This window comes from Hippichthys cyanospilos, chromosome 6, assembly GCF_059441005.1.
Source record: "Hippichthys cyanospilos isolate Australia breed blue-spotted pipefish chromosome 6, RoL_Hcya_1.0, whole genome shotgun sequence".
NCBI lineage: Eukaryota > Metazoa > Chordata > Actinopteri > Syngnathiformes > Syngnathidae > Hippichthys > Hippichthys cyanospilos.
This window is the reverse complement of record NC_142374.1, coordinates 1,796,584-1,814,448: the sequence shown is the minus strand read 5'-3', so window position 1 is coordinate 1,814,448 and position 17,865 is coordinate 1,796,584. Positions and strand designations below refer to the sequence as shown.

Genomic DNA, 17,865 nt, shown 5'->3' with positions numbered 1-17,865 from the left:
TTTCAGAGCGGATTGAGGCACTCAATCTGCCAGCAGCACCTGCTGATCAACAGTCTAAGGTGAGGTTTCTGCTGAAAAAAGATTCTCCTGTCTTTCCGTCCCACGATGGGGACTTGGGCTGCACTAACTTGATAGCGCCTGATATGCCTCTCTTGGATCATGTTCCTGTTCGCCAGCGTTACATACGCGTTCCACCATCGGATTATGAAGCAGTGAAGGAACATATCAATAAGTTGCTAGAGGCTCAAATCATTAGAGAGAGTAGCAGCCCCTATGCTTCTTCCATTGTACTGGTCCGAAAAAAGGATGGTAGTCTTCGGCTTGTGTGTTGACTATCGACAGCTGAATAATAAGACTAGGAAGGATGCTTTCCCCCTTCCTCGCATCGAGGAGTCCCTTGATACTTTGACAGGGGCTCATTGGTTTTCTACCATGGATTTGGCCAGTGGGGACAATCAGGTTCCAGTTGCGGAAGCAGACCGAGCTAAAACCAAATTCTGTATCCCTTTTGGCCTGTTTAAATGGAACCGCATGCCCTACGGACTCTGCAATGCTTGCAGTACCTTCCAGCGACTGATGCAGCGCATCTTTGGGGACCGACAGTGCCAGTCATTGCTACTCTATCTTGATGACATAGTGGTGTTCTCCTCCACTATTGAACAACATCTTTAACGGCTGGAGGTAGTGCTGGGGCGATTGCAACAGAAGGGTCTGAAGGCTAATCTCGACAAATGTGCTTTCTTTCAGCAGGAGGTGCGCTATCTGGGACATGTGATTTCTGACCAGGGTGTTTCAACTGATCCGAGTAAGGTGGAGGTTGTGGCCAGATGGCCCCCTCCAGGTACCATCTCTGAACTGCGGTCTTTCCTTGGCTTTCCCAGTTATTACTGTCGGTTTGTGAAGGGCTTTGCTAAACTAGCTGCCCCACTACATCGCTTGGTGGCAGAGTGTCAGAGAAATCTCAGAAAAGAAGACTAGGACAAGCCTAGCTGCTTAAACAGCAAAAAGAGTAACTCAGACCAGCCAAGATTGACTTTTCTACGCCGGCGCAGGGAAAAAAGCTTGAGCAAATGTAACTCGTGGGTCTTCCAACGCCAGTTTTCCACTTGCCCAGCCGTTCCCCCTGGCTTTTATTGAATAGAAGCATAGCAGATTACAAGACACAACAAAAGAGCCAGCCGGGCGCCACCGGCAGCTGGGCCAAGGTCCCGGCTCACACTTTCGTGCGTCAACAGTTCTATCTAAGGACAGGGTCAAGATGAACTAGGATTGCATAAATGGGTAACAATGAACTAAGAACATAATGATAACAACCTAATATATGATTCCCTTCACACAGAGTTGGAGGGTAGAGCAAAGTGAGAGTGTGCACTGTCAGGGAAGTGGTCAGATGAGTGTCAGCAGAGCTTTGAGACCCTAAAGCGCAAACTCACAACCGCTCCCGTTTTGGCCTTTGCCGACTTCTGCCTGCCTTTCATTTTGGAGGTGGATGCAAGTCATGGAGGCTTGGGGGCAGTGCTATCACAGGAGTAGGCTGGAAAAGTGAGGCCTATTGCTTTTGCTAGCAGAGGTCTGAAACCCACAGAGCGCAACACGGTCAATTACAACTCCATGAAGCTGGAGTTTCTAGCACTTAAATGGGCCATGACTGAAAATTTTAAGGAGCACTTGATGGGGCACCGTTGTGTTGTCTTTACAGACAATCATTCTCTTAGTCATCTTACATCTGCAAAGTTGGGTGCTACGGAACAATGCTGTGCTGCGGAGCTTGCAGCCTTTGATTTTGAGATCAAGTATCGCTCTGGGCGAGCAAACATCAATGCCAATGCGTTGTCTCGTCGACATCCCCCAGGGTTAGCAGATCTAGAAGCCATGCTCCCAGGGACGCCGCTTCCGGGACCCCTACAAGATGCCTTGCAGGCCCCAGGATCAGTAGCGTCTCAAGCCAGATTGAGTGGTAAACAGAGAGGTTCGCCTTTTGTCTCTCTCTTCACCACAACAGACCGGTGCAGAGCCCACATGACGCACCGATCCGTCTGTCGATCTCACGCTCCATCCTACCCTCACTCGTGAACAAGACCCCGAGATACTTGAACTCCTCCACTTGGGGCAGGACCTCATCCCAGACCCGGAGAGGGCATTCCACCCTTTTCCGACAGAGGACCATGGTCTCAGATTTGGAGGTGCTGATCTTCATCCCAGCAGCTTCACACTCGGCTGGGAACCGCTCCAGTGAGAGTTGGAGGTCATGGCCTGAAGAAGCCAACAGCACCACATCACCCGCAAAAAGCAAAGATGCAATGCTGAGGCTCCCAAACCGGACCCCCTCAACGCTTCGGCTGCGTCTAGAAATTCTGTCCATAAAGGTCATGAACAGAATCGGTGACAAAAGGGCAGCCTTGAAAGGGTCCAACCCTCACTGGAAACGAATTCAACTTACTGCCGGAAATGCGGACAAAAATCTGACATCGGTTGTACAGGGACCGAACAGCCCGTATCAGGGCGTCTGATACCCCATACTCCTGAAGCACCCCCCACAGAGATCCCTGAGGGACACGGTCGACTGCCTTCTCCAAGTCCACAAAGGACATGTAGACCGGTTGGGCGAACTCCCATGCACCCTTGAGGATCCTGCTGAGGGTGTAGAGGTGGTCCACTGTTCCACGGCCAGGACGAAAACCACACTGCTCATCCTGAATCTCAGACTTGACCTCCCGACGAACCCTCCTCTCCAGCACCCCTGAATAGACCTTACCGGGGAGGCTGAGGAGTGTGATTCCCCTGTAGTTCGAACATACCTTCCAGTCCCCCTTCTTATAAAGGGGGACCACCACCCCAGTTTGCCAATCCAGGGGCACTGTCTCCGACGTCCACGCGATGTTGCAGAGGCGTGTCAGCCAAGACAGCCCTACAACATCTAGAGCCTTCAGGAACTTGGTGGATCTAATCCACCCCCGGAGCCTTGCCACCAAGGAGTTTTTTGACCACCTCAGTGGTCGCCCCAGAGATGGGAGAGCGCACCTCGGTGCCTGAAGACTCTGCTTCCTCAGGGGAAGACGTGTCGGTGGGATTGAGGAGGTCTTCGACGTATTCTGCCCACCGATTCACAACGTCCCGAGTTGAGGTGAGCAGTGCCCCATCTTCACTGTACACAGTGTCAATGATGCACTGCTTTCCCCCTCTGAGACGCCGGATGGTGGACCAGAATTTCTTCGAAGCCATCCGGAAGTCACGTTCCATGGCCTCATCGAATTCCTCCTACACCTGAGTTTTTGCCGTGGCGACCGCCGAAGCCGCACTCCGCTTGGCCAGTCGGTACCTGTCAGCTGCCTTTGGAGTCCCACAGGCCAAAAAAGCCTGATAGGACTCCTTCTTCAGCTTGACGGCATCCCTTACCGCCGGTGTCCACCAGCAGGTTCGGGTTGCCGCCACGACAGTCACCGACCACCTTATGGCCACAGCTCCGATCCGCCGCCACAACAATGAAGGCGCGACACATAGTCCACTCAGATTCAATCTCCCCCGCTTCCCCCGGGACGTAGGAGAAATTCTGCCGGAGGTTGGAGTTGAAACTCCTGACAGGGGACTCTGCCAGACGTTCCCAGCAGACCCTCACGATACGTTTGGGCCTGCCAGGTCTGGCCGGCATCCTCCCCCACCATCAGAGCCAACACGTCACCAGGTGGTGATCCGATGACAGCTCCGCCTCTCTCTTTACCCGAGTGTCCAAAACATGCGGCCGCAAATCCGATGCTACAACTAAAAAGTCAATCATCGAACTGCGGCCTAGGATGTCCTGGTGCCAAGTGCACATATGGACACCCCTATGTTTGAACATGGTGTTCATTATAGACAATCCGTGACGAGCACAGAAGTCCATTAAAGACGCTCCGCTCGGGTTCAGATCGGGGGGGCCGTTCCTCCCAATCACGCCCCTAAAGGTCTCACTGTCATTGCCCACGTGAGCATTGAAGTCCCCCAGCAGAACGAGGGAGTTCCTGGAGGGAGCGCTCTCCAGCACACCCTACAAGGACTCCAAAAAGGGTGGGTACTCTGAACTGCTACAACAGTCAGGACCCGTCCCCCCACCCAAAGGCGGAGGGAGGCTACCCTCTCATCCACGGGGGTAAACCCCAATGTACAGGTGCTGAGCTGGGGGGCAACAAGAATGCCCACACCAGCTCTGCGCCTCTCACCGCGGGCAACTCCAGAGTGGAAGAGAGTCCAACCCCTCCTGAGAGGACTGGCACCAGAGCACAAGATGTGTGTGGAGGTGAGTCCGACTATATCTAGTTGGAACTTCTCAGCCTCGCATACCAGCTCAGGCTCCTTCCCCACCAGAGAGGTGACATTCCATGTCCCAAGAGCTAGCTTCTGTAGCCGGGGATTGGTGCGCCAAGGTCCCTGCCTTTGGCCGCCGCCCAGCTCTCTTTGCACCCGACCCCTATGGCCCCTAACACAGGTGGTAAGACCATGTGAGGGGGGACCCACGTCATCCCTTTGGGCTGAGCCCCACCTCGAGGCCTGGCTCCAGAGGGGGGCCCCGGTGACCCGCGTCCAAGCGAGGGAAACATAAATCCATTTATCTTTTTCTTCATATGGGGTCTGTGAGCCGTGTTTAGTCTGAAGCCGTGTTTAGTCTGGAACCTCACCTCTTTCTTTTCTCTTTTCTTTTTCTTTTTTATAGCCCTAAATCACCGAAGTCTCAAAGGGCTTCACAGAATGAAAAGAGGTCATACAGAGACATCTTTTCAATGTAAGGTACACAACAGCATCCCCTGTCAAAGCTCCCAGAAGGGGAAGGAAAAACTCAAAAACCCCAATTTGGGGAAAATCAGAAACCTCCAGAAGGGACCAAGGGTGGGAGGAGCCCCCTTCCAGGCCCACAGGTTGAAGTGGATGCTGCATGTACCGAACACAGAAACAATATAAATTACAGAAAACATATTGTGCTATATAGTGCAGTGATGTCTTGACAGCAGGCAAAGCCATTGGGCAGGAACCATCCCGCATTCCAGCCAGGTGGACCGCAGACGGCTAGACTCCTAACCCGTGATGGTCGACCAGCGCAGGACCCAATGGAGGCGGTCAAGTCAACCCTCACCATCTAGCTAGCCCCCTCTCCCGGCCGGAAGAGGGGGGCAGGAAAAAAGAAGAAGGCTGCAGACAGGCTAATTTAACTAAATGCTTTTGAGTATAGATGTGTTTTTAGTCGGGATTTAAAGATTTCTACCGAGGTGGCTGCGCGAACTTCCATAGGTAGGGCATTCCATAGTACTGGCGCGCGAATGGAAAATGCCCTTGATCCCGCAGACTTCTTTTTAGCCCGTGGGGTCGATAGCAAACCGGCATTTTGTGATCGAAGTTGTCGGGACGGAACATAAGGTGATACTAAGTCGACGAGATAGGAAGGAGCTAAACCGTGTAAAATTTTATAAGTAATTAACAACACCTTAAAATCACATCTCACGTGTATTGGAAGCCAATGCAGGTCAGCTAGAATCGGAGTAATATGATCAAACTTTCTCGTCCTTGTCAATAGTCTCGCCGCTGCATTCTGTACACACTGCAGGCTTTTAATGTGAGACATGGGAAGGCCAGAAAACAAAATGTTGCAATAGTCTAGGCGCGACGTAACAAATGCATGAATTAATGTTTCTGCATCGCTAAGAGAAAGAATAGGGCGAATTTTAGCTATATTGCGGAGGTGAAAAAACGCCGTTCTTGTCATGTTATTAATATGTGTTCGAAAGGAGAGAGTTGAGTCAAATATCACGCCGAGATTTTTTGCAGAACTACTTTGGGAAATAATACAGTTTTCTAGGTTCAGCGTGGTATTCTTAAGCAGGTGCTGATGATGAGCAGGGCCAATAAATAACATCTCAGTTTTATTAGGGTTGAGAAGCAGAAAATTGGAAGACATCCATTGTTTAATCTCGGCGAGGCAAGCCTCCAGTTTACTGCACTTGCACGGATCCGTTATTTCTAAGGGCATATAGAGTTGGGTATCATCAGCATAGCAATGAAAACTAATAGCATGTTTACGTATAATATCGCCGAGAGGAATCATGTAGATGTTGAACAGTAAGGGGCCAAGTACTGACCCCTGCGGGACACCACATGAGACGGAGAAAGACTCAGAGATTGCGTCGCCATAAGAGACACTATGCGTCCTTCCCAGGATGTAAGATCTGAACCAAGAAAGTGCTGATCCCGAGATACCAACACATGATCTAAGACGTTCTATAAGAATATGATGATCAATAGTGTCAAATGCGGCACTAAGATCAAGCAGTAATAATATTGATGAGATGTTGGAATCCGAGGCTAAGAGAAGATCATTCGTCACTTTTACTAGGGCTGTCTCAGTTGAGTGGTTGGCCCTAAAACCTGACTGAAGGAGTTCAAATCTATTGTTGTCTATCATAAAATCACTAAGCTGTTGTGTTACAACTTTCTCGAGAATTTTGGCGATAAACGGAAGGTGTGACACTGGCCTATAGTTAGCGAGATCTTCAGGATCTAGGTGTGGTTTCTTAAGTAATGGTTGAATGACGGCCGTCTTAAAAGCTTCAGGTACAATGCCAGAGGAGAGTGACAGGTTGATAATATTCAAGACAGACGACCCCAAGATCGGGAACAACTCTTTGACGAGTTTGCCTGGAAGCGGGTCGAGCATGCAGGACGTCGGCTTTGCTGCATTAACCAGTTGTGTAAGACACTCCAGGGATACTAAATCAAACTGGGACAGGGTAGCCAGACTTTCATGAACCTGATTGTCCGAACTAGCATCAACAATCACAGTTGAGGTGGTGAGCGGCGCTGCCTTTTTTATTTCTTCCCTTATTAGCTGAATCCGCTGAGTAAAGGATTGCATGAAATCGTGTGCTGAATGGAGGGAATTTTGATTAACCTGCTGCTGCTGTGTTAGCTGCGCTACCGTCTCAAATAAATACTTTGGGTTGTTTTTATTAAGACTAATCATTTTGGAAAAGTGATTAGTTTTTGCTAGCCTAAGAGCCTCTTTATATTTCAGCAAGCTATCGCACCAGGCCTGACGGAAAACCTCAAGTTTAGTTGTTCGCCATTTACGCTCAAGTTGTCTACTTAACAGTTTACACGTACGCGTTTCCTCCGTAAACCACGGAGTGCGCCGCTTCGGACGAGTTTTAAGTTTCAGCGGCGCAATGGAGTTTAGGGAATTTAGAAGAACCGAATTAAAATCATTCGCGAGCTTATCGACTGAGCCAGTGAAGGACGGAAAGGCAGCTGTTGCGGAAGGCAGTAATTCAGAAAGTGCAGCAGTCGTTGAAGAATTAATATCACGGCTCTTAAAGCCTTGGTTGTGGACAACAAGACCACACTGAGCTAGGACTTCAAATGTTATAAGATAATGATCAGACATAACGTTAGTATGTGGCAGAATTATGACGTTTGAGGCAGTTAGGCCACGGGTTAGCACTAAGTCTAAGATATTACCATTCCGGTGTGTTGCTGCTTTTATTATTTGTGTAAAACCAAATGCATCGATTATTGCTTGAAAAGCTACAGTAAGTGGCTCTGATGGGGAGTTCATATGAATATTGAAGTCACCCATAATTAATATATTATCTGTGTGAGTTATTAAGTCAGCCATAAGTTCAGGGAATTCATCTAAGAATCCAGAGTATGGGCCAGGAGGACGGTAAATAACTACCACATAAAATGGTGGTGAGGAGCTCGATCGCATAACGAGAGCCTCACCTAGTTTGCCATGGGTGACCCTACCAGGGGCCTGAAGCCCCCGACAACTTAGCTCCTAGGATCACTGGAACACGCAAACCCCTCCACCACGTTAAGGTGACGGCTCACGGATTTGATTGTCATTAAACTTTAATCTGTTGAATATTCATTTTAATCGTTTTAAACAGTTAAAATAATGTTTATTGGCTGATATGACATACTTACATTGTGATGATTTTCCACCTCTGGCTCTCCAAATTTATAAATTGTCATGTTTATTTTCCAAATTCATTGACATGCTTATCAGTAAACAGACTAAGATGTATTATTTTCACACTTCACTTTATTTTAAACAAAGGATAGAAATTGAGAATTTGATGTTGGACTTTTGCTAATTCAAGTCAAATCGATCCTACTTCACTGAGTAGTTTCTTGATTTCCTTTTGCAGAGTGACTTCTCTCCGTCAAAGTTATACGAAAGAACTTAACTTTAAAATTAGCTGTCCTCCCTGCTTCACTGTAAATTTGCACAACTCATATCACCTTAACTTTTTGTTGTTAAGGTGATATGTTTTAAAATACGGTGGCCGAGAGCCCTCATTGCTGCAAATAAGAAAAATGCTCTAAATAAAAGAAACGCTGCAAACTAAAAGGAAACGGCGCTGCAAATAAAAAAAAACGCTACAAAAAAAAGAAACAGCACTGTAAATAAAAAAAAAACGCTGCAAACAAAAAGAAACAGCGCTGCAAACAAACTAAAGAAACACCTCTGAAAATAGAGGGAACAGCACTACAAATAAAAAGAAATGCTGCAAATAAAAAAACTCCACAACAGAAATGAATTACTGGGGACCATTATTGCAGCTGCACCTCACCTGTAGTTTTATTTTATTTGAGCGAAGAAGAAGAAAATACAAAGAGGAATACAAAGAAGAGGAGGAATACAAAGAGGAGGAACACGAACTAAGTTTATACACACACACACACTAACACAATCTATCGGCACTATCTACTGTTCTTGTGTGTTTAACTACTTGAGGCTTTTTTAGCCCTTGTCAGAGGGAATTGCCGTGATTAAGACACACCTGTAATTCATTTTGACATATTGCTTGTTTATGAATGATGTCTGTCTATATGTTATTGTATTATTTTTAAATGTTCATACATTTGAAGTGCTAAGGAAGGTAATATACTTGATTTGTTTTGTTGCAGGTCATAATGTATTGTCCTTTTTTTGAACACCAGCTGTCTTCTAAACCATCTTTTTGCTGTTCATGTGGCAACACATCAAATTTCTGTGTTATGTAAACCTGGCACAAGTGGAGGTAATGTTTCCTCTTTTTTGTTTTATTTAAGTTTAGGTAATGTCCGATCTATACCTTCATGACTATGGTTGAGAACACTGAATGTCTCTCTGTTCGTTCTCATTGATGACTGATTGGACTCTTAGAAGCAGAGACTCCTGAAAAAAGTATACTGAAGTTATTTCAGACTTTCAGGAGTCTAAAAGAGAAGGAGAGACGAGCATCTTGGAAGTGTTAATGTTCGCTACGGGTGTGCCACGTATGCCTCTTGCTGGTATGAGTCCTCTGCCACGCCTTCAATTCCTATGTTCTACAATCTCAACATTCCCAATGGCAAATACCTGTGCCAACATTTTAAAACTATCTCTTTTGGACACTTATAGTGCCTTCAAAGCTAACATGGACTTTGGCATCAAGAATTCCCCTGGCTTTGGGTGCCTTTAGACACAGTTTTGTGTTGTTGAATGTTATACATTACTGCTGAAGTTGTTTTGTGTTAATTAGTAGTCCTATGTTCAATATTTTCTATTTCAAATATATGTTCTGTTAGTAGAACAATTAAAAAAACAACAACATTGTCTTAGCATATTTCTATAATAAAAATAGTGGCAATAATAAAAAATGGTAACAACAGACTTTTTAAATTTTTATTCCCCCCAGGCACAGACAGACAGCAAACACTACACAAAAAACGTTGTGTTGCATGATGTCACAACACACATTATCAATAAAGAAAAAAAAGAGCCAAACATGTCCCGAAAAGGTTTAAAGACCAGCCAAATTTTTCAGGGTGATGTAGTTCTCAACAGCTGATTCCAACTGCAAAGGAGCTCTTACACCACTCTGTCTTTGCAGTTCTTCAAAGAGATTTTCATGCTCATCTCTGCCAGCAACTGCTGGCCCTGGAATGATGTTGGTGATGTGGTTCAGGGTTTGGGCAGATGCTGGGAAACCACAATTTGTCCCATCAAATCTAGGAGCAAGTACAGAAAAGAGTCCACAGTGAGCAACACAGCAAGAAAGTTTAACTTTCCTGTTAAGTTTGAGTTTTATGCTTATTCAACTACCTTCATAGTTCATTACAGGACAAGGATGCGGACACCCAAAGAAAAGCAATGATCTACACATGAGGGAATAATTGATTTTTAATTGTATTTATTATAATCAAAGTGTTAAGAAACTATTTTCAAGTACACTGGAGCACCACATTGTATTTTTTAATAACATTGTCCAATATTTCAATGTAATATTAGAGACTAGATGTGTATTTTTATACATTATAATTCAAATTACTGGTGAAACTCTTTGATCAATACTCACTTGTGAGGCACATGCTACATTACTTCCAGATGGGCACCAAGATTGTTGAACGGGACGAATGGTATGAGTATTCCAGTGCTGCTTTTATTCATCCAGCTCTTTCTGCAGGACTCCCAGGAAGCAGTATCGTAAAAACTTTGTGTGTGCAGGGCTGCCATTGAAGAGATGCCTCTCCTCAAGTCACTAAACAGAGCCATCCAATATTGGCTCCTAGATAGAAAATACACATTTTATTCATCCAGATCATCATTCTTTAAATGGCATAGATTAATATACAAGTGTACTTGCAAATGACTTGATGCCTTTTGGAAATTTCACTACAATATACAATTTCTTTTAAATTACACAGCAATATACATATGATTCGGGGAATAGTATAAATGCATATAGCAAATACAATAATCCAGGGGCAAGTAAAGCATAAATGAATGAAAGGGGACAAAAACCTTTGTTTCCGGAAATAGGACCACCAACTTTCAATCCGCTGGTTGGATGTTGAGGTGCCATACATGTGACTTTTAGCTCCTGCAAACTCATCTGCATGCTCTGATCTCAAAGTACAATGAAGGGCTGCCATTAGTCCATTTTCAGTGCCGGTATCTGTGCAAAGCCGCTTTGGAAAAACTCCAAACTCTGCTACACAGTTGATGTAGTTCTGAACAATAACCCAAGGGTCATTGTTGGTCTTTCCACAATTCAGCCACATAATTTTTCTTGAGAAGCCATCAATGCAGCCACACAGCCTGCACAGTAGTAATTGGAGTGTAGTTGATCCTCCTGGTCAGGCCTGCATCTTTTAGTTTTCTTTCTGAAATGCAAAGACTGACTGATATGTTGTGTTTGGTTTTTAGTAAGTCGACTATTATTTTATAACTATGGCCCTCAGTGAAATATTTTTGGATACGTTCATCTACTGGTAGAGCTTCAGGAACTGAGGAGGACACTATATTAGAGACTAAATGATGCACTTTTTTTTTTTTTTTTACAGAGAGGTGAATGAATAAGATTTTTTCAGTTATCATGTGTGGGTGACATGGTAGTTAGTAATTCAAGTTACTGAGGAATGATGCTATTCACTGCACTCGTTAACAATTGATTAAAAATATTTTTGTATTAAAAGTACAACTGCAAAACATTCAAAATTGTTTGAATGGGACTAATTACATCTACACGATTATTATAATTGTCAAGGGAATAACTTATTGACTTGCTTAAGCGATTTTTTTTTTTTTTATAGGGATCACTAACCTACTAAACTAAAAAGCTTTCTAGATTTTCCATGTCCTGAGGTATGTGGGTCAAATAGGAAACTGTAGTATCATTATGAGACTACCTCCCAGGATTGTGTGATAGCTGGCAGAAGTTGGAATTTGTTAAGTGAATACCCTATTTTTCCACATTCATTGTATTCCACATGTTTCTGTTATGGACTTCACTATATGAAGTTATATTCATGACTAAAATACAGTATATTCTCCGAAATAAAAACATAGGATCCATCATGTTTAAGAACCTAATTAGCAGTTAGAAAAAAAAATATACCTTCATCTTGAAGACTCCTTAGAAAGTTTCTAAGGAGTCTTCAAGATGTAGAAATGACAGGTTTCTAATAGAAACCTGACATTTCTACTGCATGAGCCACAGTATACCAGGACAGTTTGGAGATTCACTCCGCAAAACTGTCATGTGTCTGTTTGCTCTGTGCCTAGGCAGTGTTCAATTGTGCCACGAGGGGGCGGGGTCACCAGCCTTGCGCACCTGTTCCCCATTAACCATCAGGGTCTTTTTAAGGCTGGTCGCTACAGGAGAGCAATGCTGGGTTAATCCTTCGCCATACTCCCTCTGCCCAGTGATATTTCCTGCCTCGCGTCCCTCTCGCTTGTGATTCTTTTGGTTGGTACTTTTCTCTAGTTGTATTTTTGCTCTCTTTATGTTTTTTGTTGTTACTTTGTTCCTAGTCTTTCTCCTGTAGCCTCCGCCCCCTCGTTGCCTTACTCCTCAGTTTGTCTGGTCCCTCCTAGACGTTCTCGTCTCTCCCTTATTTCATACTTTGAGACTTTTGTTTGTACTTTCCCGTTCCCTTTTTGGACACCCTTTTTTCCACGCAAGACGTGCGCTTTTTGTTGTAATAAACTCTTTGAACCCAACCCCTCGGTTGTCGGTCACATCCTGTTCGGGCTCGGGGTCCCTCGTGACAGAATGTTCACTTCCGTATTTGGCGACGAAGCACTTCGTGGGATTTTTCGTCAGAGCCTCAACCCAAGGTTGAAGGACGAACTTGCTACCAGAGATGAGACCACCGCACTGGAAGAGCTGATAACGTGGCCATCCGACTGGACAACCGGCTGCGCGAACGGCGGAGAGAGCGGGAGATCAAACGTGAGTCCCGCTACGCACCGCTGCCGCGGGCTAACGAACACGAAAGGCTCTCCGACGCCGCGGCACCGGCAGCTGCCGGGACCATGGCCGGGGTCGAGCCTATGCAAATCGGGGGAAGACGCCTCTCCCTCGGAGAGAGAGAGTGCCGGATGCGCGCCCGCCTGTGCTTGTACTGTGGGCTTCTGGGGCACTTGATCGCCGACTGTCTGGAGCACCCGGACCGCGGCAACCCACGCCGGCCAGAGCGACAACCGGCGGGTCCTGAAAACTGTAAGCACCGCTGTGACGCCGGGTCAGTGGGTAGCAACGTGAACAAGGCCACACGCCGGCGGCTGCAACTCTCCAGAGAGGCGGCTTATGCTGACAAGCGCAAGTCCATTGCCGCCTTGGTGGACTCCGGGGCGGACGACAATTTCATTGATTTCTCGTTAGCCGCAGCGTTGGGGTGCCCTCTTGTGAAACTTGTCACCCCCAAACAGGTCAATGACCTGGACGGGCGCCCTTTGGCGGTGGTTACTCACCAAACTTGTCCAGTATCGCTCAGTTTGTCAGGGAATCACCATGCTCCATGATCCAACTATTCGTTATGCCCACCCGTTGCGCGCCAGTAGTGCTCGGGCTGCCTTGGCTCGGGCTTCACAACCCTAACATAAATTGGACTAAGCTGGTCCTCATCGGCTGGAGTCCCTTTTGCCACGCTCACTGTCTTCGGACCGCGATCTGTGCGAGTATCCCACGCGTTATACCCAAGCTCAAAGAAATCAATTTAGAACGGGTACCCGCCGACTACCATGATCTCCGCAAGGTCTTTAGTACGGATCAGACGCTCACTCTACCGCCACACCGTCCCTACGACTGCACTATCGATATCATTCCAGGATCAAATTACCCGTCAGCCAAATTGTATAAGATCTCCCCCCCTGAACAGCAGGCGCTCCGTGAATACATATCGTCCTCCTTGGCCGCCGGGCACATCCGACCATCCACCTCTCCTCTGGGAGCTGGATTCTTTTTTACGGAAAAGAAAGACAAAACCCTTCGCCCCTTAATTGATTATCGTGGCCTCAACGACATTACTGTGAAAAATAAATACCCGCTCCCTCTACTAGATGACGCATTTGCAGCCCTCCATCAAGCGCGCATTTTTTCTAAACTTGATCTTCGGAGCGCTTACCACCTCGTACGTATACGCGAAGGAGATGAATGGAAAACCGCGTTTAACACGCCTATGGGGCACTTCGAGTATCTGGTCATGCCTTTCGGCCTCACCAACGCCCCTGCTGTCTTTCAGAATATGGTCAACGACATCTTGCGCGGCATGACTAATTCATTCTGCTTTTTCTACCTTGATGACATCCTAATATTTTCTAAAAACCCACAGGAACACCGGCAGCATGTCCGTCTAGTTCTGCAGCGCCTGCTTGAGAACCCCCTATTTGTCAAGGCTGCGAATAGTGAATTCCATCTCTCCTTTATCCCGTTCCTCGGCTTTATCGTGGAGAAAGACCAATTACGAGCCAATCCTGCCAAAATTCAGGCTGTGGTCGAATGGCCTTCTCCCAAAACAAGAAAGCAATTGCAACCTGGGGTTTGCCAATTTCTATAGGCGTTTCATATGCAACTATAGCATGCTGGCCGAACATCTGACAAAACTCACGTCCAGTAAAATTCCGTTCACTTGGGGGCCTGAGGCCCAGGGGGCTTTCGACCACCTCAAAAAGAGGTTCACTAGCTCACCGGTACTCGTGCAACCCGATCCCAGGCTCCCCTTTACCGTGGAGGTAGACGCGTCCGACTCGGGAGTAGGCGCCGTACTGTCGCAGCCATCACCAGATGATGGAAATCTTCACCCGTGTTCATTCTTTTCTCGCCGTCTGACACCCGCAGAGAGAAACTACGATGTGGGCAACCGTTAGCTCTTGGCAGTCGTCCTGGCGTTGGAGGAGTGGAGGCACTGGTTGGAGGGCACACAGCGTCCATTCACCATTTACTCTGATCACAAAAACCTTGCTTACTTCCGCACGGCACGACGTTTGAACCCCCGACAAGCCAGGTGGGCACTGTTCCTAACCCGGTTTAACTATATGCTCACCTTCAGGCCTGGCTCAAAAAACGGCGAACCGGACGCTTTATCACACGTGCATGAAGAAGACTCTTGCGAGACACCTCCAGAAACGATCATCCCAGGCGAACGGGTCATTGGCGCTCTCCGTTGGAAGCTGGAAGAACAGGTCCAGCAGGCAGCTGAATCTGAACACATGGACTGCCCCGCTGACAGACTATTCGTGACTCCTGAACGCCGTGCCGCCGTGCTGGAATGGGGACACAGTTCGAAGCTGGCCTGCCACCATGGAATAAGCCGGACAATACATCTGGTCAACCGGCGGTTCTGGTGGCCGGGCTGGAGGAAGGACGTCGTGGAATTCGTGTCTGCTTGCGCCCGGGGAAAAGCGACCCACCGACCTCCAGCCGGACTGCTCCATCTGCTACCCATTCCGTTCCGCCCGTGGTCCCACTTGGCCTTGGATTTTATCACTGGTATCCCTGTCTCCCGGGGCAAGTCAGTCGTCTTGACCATCATCGACAGGTTCTCTAAGATGGTCCACTTTGTGGCCCTCCGGGACCTTCCCACAGCTCTGGAGACGGCTCAGTTAATAATCCAGCATGTGTTCCGACTCCATGGTACTCCGACCGACATTGTCTCTGACAGGGGGCCACAGTTTGTTTCCAGGCTCTGGAGAGCATTCGGGAGAGCCATGGGAGCAGCCCTCAGCTTGACCTCGGGCTACCACCCGCAGTCGAATGGGCAGACCGAACGTGCCAACCAGACGTTGGAGGCCGCGTTGAGGTGTGTGTGTCAGCAGAATCCGTCCGCCTGGTCCACTCACCTTCCCTGGATTGAATATGCACACAACTCCAGTCCCTCGTCTGCCACAGGCAAGTCACCTTTCCATGTTGTCTATGGCTATCAGCCCCCAATCTTCCCCTCCCAGGAGAGGGAAGTTGCCATGCCTTCACTTCAGGGCCACCTGCTGCGGGCACGGAAGGTGTGGAAGGACACAAGGCTCGCGCTGTCACGCACGGCAGACAGGAACCGCCAGTTGGCGGATCGGCAGAGGTCTGCCGCCCCCCAGTACCAGCCAGGCCAGGAGGTCTAGTTGTCCACCTGGGATCTGGCTCCTCCAAGAAGCTGGATCCCAAGTTCGTCGGCCCCTTCAAGATCGTCTCCATCATAAACCCCTTCACCGTCAGACTAGCCTTGCCACCGTCCATGAGGGTTCATCCCGTGTTCCATGTATCCTTGCTCAAGCCAGTTGCCTGCAGCTCCCTGTGCCCGCCGGCTGTGCCTCCTCCTCCTCCTCGCCTGGTTGAGGGGGGTCCTGTCTACTCGGTGAAGTCGATTCTGGATTCCCGGCGCAGGGGTCGGGGTGGGAGGGGTACGGGCCGGAGGAGCGCTCCTGCGTCCCGCGCTCTTGGGTGGTGGATCCTGACATGATTGGTGAGTTCCACAGGACTCACCCGGGCAAGCCCGGTGGTCCGCCAGGGGGCGTCTGTTGAGGGGGGGGTACTGTCATGTGTGTGTGTTTTGCTCTGTGCCTACGCAGTGTTCGATTGTGCCACGAGGTGGCTGGGTCACCAGCCTTGCGCACCTGTTCCCCATTACCCATCTGGGTCTTTTTAAGGCTGGTCGCTACAGGAGAGCGACGCTGGGTTATTCCTTTGCCATACTCCCTGCGCTCAGTGAACTCCCATGCCTCGCGTCCCTCTCGCTTGTGATTCTTTTGGTTGGTACTTTCCTCTAGTTGTATTTTTGCTCGCTTTATGTTTTTTGTTGTTACTTTGTTCCTAGTCATTCTCCTGTAGCCTCCGCCTCCTCGTTGCCTTACTCCTCAGTTGGACTGATCCCTCCAAGACGTTCTTGTCTCTCCCTTATTTCGTACTTTGAGACTTTTGTTTGTACTTTCCCGTTCCCTTTTTTGACACCCTTTTTTCCACGCCAGACGTGCGCTTTTTGTTGTAATAAACTCTTTGAACCCAACCCCTCGGTTGTCGGTCACATCCTGTTCGGGCTCGGGGTACCTCGTGACAGAAATATTATGGGTGTTGCAAACAGTTAGCTGGCACCACTCGTACACATCAAACGAAGACATTCACCACGTTTTCAAAGCGATGTTTCCGGACTCCCAATGTGTGAATGCCTTCACATGTGGAAGGGACAAAACCTCCTAGAGGGCAAGATTAGGTGTGGCCCCATTTTTCAAGAAAGAGTTGATTTTACACGCGAACGAAGGCACTTTACAGTCATGTTTGACGAATCGATGAACAAGTCAACAAAAAGTAAGCAGCTGGACTTGCACGTCCGACATTGGACAACTTGACAGAACCGGGAATTCAATTGTCAGCTCCCGGTATCTCGGTCTCAGTTCTTGGGCCACTCAACGGCAGAAGATTTACTGGAACACTTCAAGGTAAGGCTCTCAATGCTTTTGATATTTTAAAACATTTCATGTGTTATTTTTGTGTGGGGCTTTAATATATGAGTTTCAAATTTCCATGAGCAGCAAAACCCTTTTATAACTCCAATGTACAAGCTTTAAAAAAATCTGAATCTTTACAGAAAAATTACGAGTCATTGCCTTAAAAAACATCTGCATGATAAATTCTCAAATTATTTATAGCGCCACCTAGTTACTGACAAAAAAAACATTTTTTACACTTTCATGTATTGTGCTAAGCCCGTAAGAGTAAATGGACTGAAAATTTGAATAGCATTGAGACATAGAGGATGACGGTTACTAAATTTCACGACGTTGTGATAATGGGAGTGGTCTGTTTGCCACCTCAAAGTCAGATGTTTCCCCAAATCAGTAAAAGTTGCTGTAATTGAACCCAGATTATCCTAAAACTGCAGCCAGTTCCGACTCGTTTGACCTAGAGCTACGAATTTTTTTACGCATATGTAGGACCTCAACACCTACAAAAAAAAATCAAGAGTGCCGTATGCTAGATTGTACAGAACCAGAGTTATCAACCTTTTAATGTGCCATTTAGACCGCTTTTGTACATTGAAGTAATAATAATCGAATATGATTTTTAATTATTTCAGGAGGGCACCAAGGAACTTAATTTAAGGAACATG

At 47.3% G+C, this 17,865-nt stretch overlaps 1 pseudogene; it reads left to right on the top strand.

The window, feature by feature from the left end:
• The first annotated feature begins 432 nt into the window (after nucleotides 1–432).
• Nucleotides 433–3,486, top strand: LOC148421822 (uncharacterized; annotated as a pseudogene).
• The last annotated feature ends 14,379 nt before the right edge of the window (nucleotides 3,487–17,865 follow it).